General features: G+C 40.9%; 1 pseudogene; it reads left to right on the top strand.

The window, feature by feature from the left end:
* The first annotated feature begins 558 nt into the window (after window positions 1–558).
* LOC118994696 (graves disease carrier protein-like) lies at window positions 559–5,581 on the top strand (annotated as a pseudogene).
* Window positions 5,582–5,846: the final 265 nt, after the last annotated feature.

The following is a 5,846-nucleotide window of genomic DNA, read 5'->3' as shown; positions in this document are numbered from 1 at the left end:
GGGAAACACTGATCAGTCCTTATTGCACTCCCCCGGACTGAGGACCAAACCTGCAGCACATGCCCTGACAGGAATCGAACCCCCACCTTTCTGTCTGTAGGTCAGTGCCCAACCAACTGAGCCACACTGGCCAGGGTGAGGATGCCTTTCTTATAGTATGATCTGTTTGTCAAGGTACTTCAAAGTGTGAGAATTAAATAAGCCAACTAAACAATTAGGAATAAAGACAGCATAGCTATAGAATTAACTCATATAGGTGCTATTATTTCTCCTATGTATTCATTTAAAAACTACTTACTGATTCTAGACACAGGGGTTTGTATTTGGGATATGATTTAAAGCAGGGAGTAGTTCATGTGTTCTTACAGTTCATAGTAAAAGAGGATAAACAAGAATATGTTATAGTAAAAAAATGCTATGACCTTTACAAAACTAACTCAAAATGGACCATAAACTTAAACGTGCAACACAAAACTATAAAACTTCTGGAAGCTAAAATAGGAGATAATCTAAGTAACTTTGGATTGGCAATACAAATTCTGATACAACACCAAAAGCATGATCCATGAAAGGCAAAATTGGTAAGCCAGACCTCTTTGAAATGAAAAAAAAAAAAAACTGTTCTGGGACAAACACAAAAAAAATACCGTTAAGATTAGGTAAGATAAAAACTGGGAGAATTTATTTGCAAAATACCTATGTGATAGAGAACTTGTATCCAAAATACACAAAGAACTCTTAAGACTTAATATGAAAACAAACAATCCAGTTTAAAAATGGGCAAATCACTGGAATAAATATCTCACAAAAACATGCCGATGGCATATGAGTAAATAAAAAGATGTCCAACACCACATATCCTGAGTGAATTATAAATTGAAACAATGAGATAGCACTACACATCTATGAGCAGGACTAAAATCTAAAACCACTGGTAACAGCAATTTCTAGCAAGGACGAGGAGCAGCAGGAACCGTCGTTCATTGCCCTGAGGATGTGACAGTTGCCCTTTGAGACAGGCTGGTAGTTTCTTACAAAGATAACTTTGCCTGACTGTATAACGCAGTGGTTCTAGGAATCTCTAACAAATGAGTAGAGGTCTTATCGCCACACATAATTTGCTCATGAATTATTATGTTAGCTTTATTCATAACTGCCTGAAATTGGAAGCAACCAATATGGATAAACAAACTGTGATACTGACTTAGCCAAAACATTAGTGGGTTTTTTGCCATATAAAATACATGTTTTTTGTTTTCACCAATAATGTTACTGATTTGGATATTTTGAATATGTCAACTATCTCCTGTATGGTACAATATTGATTGTTCTCAATTGCTGCATGTTTTTGCCCAAAATTTTTAGGGAAAAATAAAGATGCTCATTCTATATGGGTAGTACTAATTCATATGTATGTATACTAAATATATACATGTTTTCATTACTTTTATTTATGATTGTGTGTTAAAAGGGTAACCTTACAAAGAAATAACAATATCTGTATGCAAAATTATACCCGGAAATATGATAATCAGTTTTGTTTCTAAATATAAATTAATGAACTTAAATGAAAACTAAAGATACTTTTTCTGAAAATTTGAGCCAAAAAAGTAGGTGCACATTTTACACAGGAGCACATCATTTGTGGCAGAATACAGTGATATCTTGATTTGATCCCTGTCAACTTCAACTGGTCTGCCTGACCCTGGTGCGTTGCCCAGTGAGAAATCTTCAGCACGAAACTTCGCAAACTACCTTTGACACGTTTGACCAGTCATGGTGCCTTCTCCATACACTGCATAAATGTCTGCCTAGGATGTATCCTGGACCACTGAAGCCCAAAACCAGACCTGCTGCAAACAGGGAGCTCCCAGGCCCCAGGCTGCATGCTGCTTCCACAGAAGCCCTGGTCACAGAGGCCCAGGCTGAGGCTGCAGAAATCTGGGCAGCCACTGAGAAGAAGCTCCTTTGAGGGCCAGAATCCCTTTGTCAGCTGGCATTGAATCCACAAATTGGGACTTCATAACTGAAGCCGTGGCAGCCTGATTAATTTTTTATACCTTTATCCCCCAAGATGATTTGTAGCTGTGTGTACAGTACTTTGTCCTGATATGTGTGTTCTACAATAAAACCAAATCTAATATCTTTTGAGAAAAAAAAAAGAAGCAGCAGCTAGCAGGATTGCTTCCAAAAAAAGAAAAAAGAGGGGTAGAGACTTTTGGCATTGGGTTTGTGTATTCAATTTAATTTTTCAGAGCACAGATAAATTTATAAATACATTTGACTAATTGCTTAATGATATTCATGTTTAAGAAACAAAATTTATTATGTAGATATGTCACACCATATCATAACATTAGTGGCTGTCCCCAAAATACACAAAGATGTAGGCAATCACTTCGTTATTGTGTTGAGTAAGTTTGGAAAAATATATAAGTATTAATAATTTTACTATGCAAAGCTGAAATATCCAAAAGCTTCTACTAAAGGGTGGATGCACTACATTTATAATAGAAAAATAGAAAATATACTAAACACCAACATGTTATTTGTCTGTGTATTATATGGCTTAATTTTATGTTTTATTTATTTTTAGTTTTTTTTTTAATTTAAGAAAATAACTAGACTTCTGGAAATATAAAAGAATAGGAGCATTTTTCCCCTTCCAAAATCACAGAAAAAATATTTAATCAATCATTTTTTATTTTTAAATCATTAACTATTGATTTGATTCCAACTGTGGTATCAAAACAGAATAATCATCATTTAGGTTAAAGTGGTCGGTGAGAGCCTTTGATTTTCACATAAGAATATGGACTTTGTGAATTATTTGAAGAATAAAGAGTCCATTCATTCTTGATAGCCTGGGATTAATTGTTCAATTATGACATTAGAAACTAACTTTTCAGTCTGACCAAATTATTTTCATGTACCAAAAAATTGTTTTAATTAAAAAGTGACTTGAGATTCTGCCCCACCAGCGCCAGCAATGGCCTTGGCCCCAGCCCTTGGATTGTGAATTGGCGACTAAAGCTTCCGACGTGGCCCTGCTCCAGAGGGCATCGGGAGCCCTGGCAGTGGCCCTGGTAGTGGCCCTGGCAGTGGCCAACTCTCCTTTCCTGAGGACGCAGAAGCCGGAACCTGAGAGCCCACAGCCGGCCTAGACTTCTGGCTGTGCTCCTTCCTGGCCGGAGGTAGGGCACGGGCTGTGCTACAGGTTTGATCACAAGCTCACAATCTCCATTAGGAACATTCAGGAGTATGTTCTGCATTGCACACTGTTCCCCGAAAGGAGGGATACCTTGGATTGTATAAAGGGACTTGCGCAATGATGATTGCAATCTATCCCTGTGGTGCAATCCACTTTATGGTGCTTGAGCATTGTAAAACGTTAATGACTACGAAGCTGGGTCCGGTGGCCAGTAAGACAGTGGTTATCAGTATTTACCATCTTGACGTGATTAGAGTATGCCTAGCCCTCTCCAGGTGAAAGAGTTCCAGGTGAGAGGAGAACTCACACCAAATTATCCACACGTTTAAAATGATTTATGCAAAGGAAAGTAAGTGGTTTCCTTGGATTTTACAGAAACCAAATGCTTTCTGTATGAGGAACGGCTCCCTATGCAGGCCTTGCATTTTGTTCTCTGTAAATACATTTTAATTGATAAAATAATTAAATAAGAAGCCATGGTGGAATAGGAACAGACGGAACTAGGACTCTATTGGCCTGAGTTGCTGCCTGTCTGCACAATGTCTGACCATGCGTAAACTGTGTGTTTCACAGCTGTCCAGGGGTAGCAACAGCTATCGCTAAAAAAAATGTGTGTGCGTGTGTGTGTGTGTATAATTTAATGTTACAGTATTTTTTAAGATTCTTTCAATTGTATGTGTTTTTTTCCCAAATTTTTTATTTAATTATTTTTCAAGTACAGTTTTCTGTCTATTACTCCCATCCCATCCCACCCCCCATTCTCCCCCCTCCCTCCCATTTCAATTGTATGTTTTTCTATTTCCATTTATCCCCTATGACCCTGTTCTTCCTCCATCCACCCGTATGCAGGTGTTTCAGCCCTTACTTTCGGCACCTTAGAGAGTCTTGGGCTTTCCCAGGCTCCTACCCTGCTTTGCAGGCCTTCATCAGACAGTCCTAATGACGTTGCCATGGAGCTGGGAGCAGAGGGAAGGGGCCCCCAAGCAGCAGGAGAGACAGGCTACATTCCCCAGGTAAATGACCTAGAGCATGAAAACATATTCCCTGTCCCAGGGGCAGAGACTCGCAAGAGGAAGTTATTGTGCTGAGTATGCAGGAGGCTAGTGAAAGGTTTGGTAACCAACAAGCCCTCCCACCCAGTTCGGGTTCCTGACTGAAGGGGAAACCAGAGGACAGGGAGGTTAACAGGGCAGCAAGGGGAGGTGCAGACCTGCCAGTCTATCCTGGGAAAAGGATGGGATGGACAGGAGAGTGGAACGCTCCCAGAGCACGTGGAAGCTTGGTGGGGCCTGGAGATTTAAAAGGAGGGAAGGCAGAGACTTGCCCTGTCTCTTCCTGTGGGTTCCATGGAACAGATGAGGGCTGGAGCACTTGTTGGACAGTGGACACCACGGGAACAGGCAGCGGGCGCTAAACCCCACGAGCGGTGATCCTGCGTGACCAGCTGTAGTGATTGGCAGAGGCCCACGGTCCCCAGCTGCAGAAGCTATCAGCTCGAGAAGCCGTGTTGTGACCCTAATGGCCCGGGCTGGCTGCGTGCAGACTCCAGAGGAAACCCTGAGGCCAAAAGTCCAGACGTTTGTCCCCCTGGAGCTCCGAAAAGCACTGATAAGGATGGGACGAGGTTTCTGGGCATACTTTTGGGTTTCAGTCATTTTGGGAACAAACAGGTTTTTTCTGTGCTTTGCAGATAAGAGGAGCCTGTAGTCAGGGTTTCCTCACCCCCCTATTTGTGCAACATCTTAACAAAGACTTTTCCTTCCTCACCAACCTTTGTCTTCAGAATATGTCTCTGTTCGACGGTAGGCAATCAAGCCCCCCTTTTGTTCAGCAGCACGAATGGCTTAGTTTTGAAAACTCACATCAACTTTCTTGTGGTGGAGTTTCTGGAACAATAGCNAGGTTTTTTCTGTGCTTTGCAGATAAGAGGAGCCTGTAGTCAGGGTTTCCTCACCCCCCTATTTGTGCAACATCTTAACAAAGACTTTTTCCTTCCTCGCCAACCTTTGTCTTCAGAATATGTCTCTGTTCAACGGTAGGCAATCAAGCCCCCCTTTTGTTCAGCAGCACTAATGGCTTAGTTTTGAAAACTCACATCAACTTTCTTGTGGTGGAGTTTCTGGAACAATAGCAGAAGCAATAATTCGACCCACTCGGTGTGACTCATAGGCAAATGTAATTAGGAGCCGTCCTTCCAGAATTTGAAAGTGCCTTACCACGTGGACACTAGGAAGTCTTTTTATGGACATCATGGGACTCAAAAAAAAATACATCATGATTTATCTCTCAGCTATATTTGCTGCATGCCCTCTTAAGCAATGGCTTTTACAACAAATGAACTTTATGAAACAATTTTTTCACCTCCACTGAAAAAAAAAGTGATTTTCTTTCCTTAGTCAACTCTCAGAGGGAAAAATACAATGTTACTTCAATTTTGGGGAGAGCATTGCATGAAGAGAGATATTTACCCTATCACAAGAAAGTAATGGTACTTTATTTTTAAGGTGTTATTTATTTATTTTTAGAGGGAGGGGGAAGGAGGGAGAGAAAGAGGAACACTAGTGTGAGAGAGAAGCATCAATCAGATTTCTGTGGCACACTCTCAGCACTGCAGCTGAGGTGTGCACCCTAACCA

The sequence above is a fragment of the Sturnira hondurensis genome, unplaced genomic scaffold (genome assembly GCF_014824575.4).
Source record: "Sturnira hondurensis isolate 20B ecotype Veracruz unplaced genomic scaffold, ASM1482457v3 Scaffold0009719, whole genome shotgun sequence".
NCBI lineage: Eukaryota > Metazoa > Chordata > Mammalia > Chiroptera > Phyllostomidae > Sturnira > Sturnira hondurensis.
This window is presented reverse-complemented; position numbering and strand designations above follow the sequence as displayed.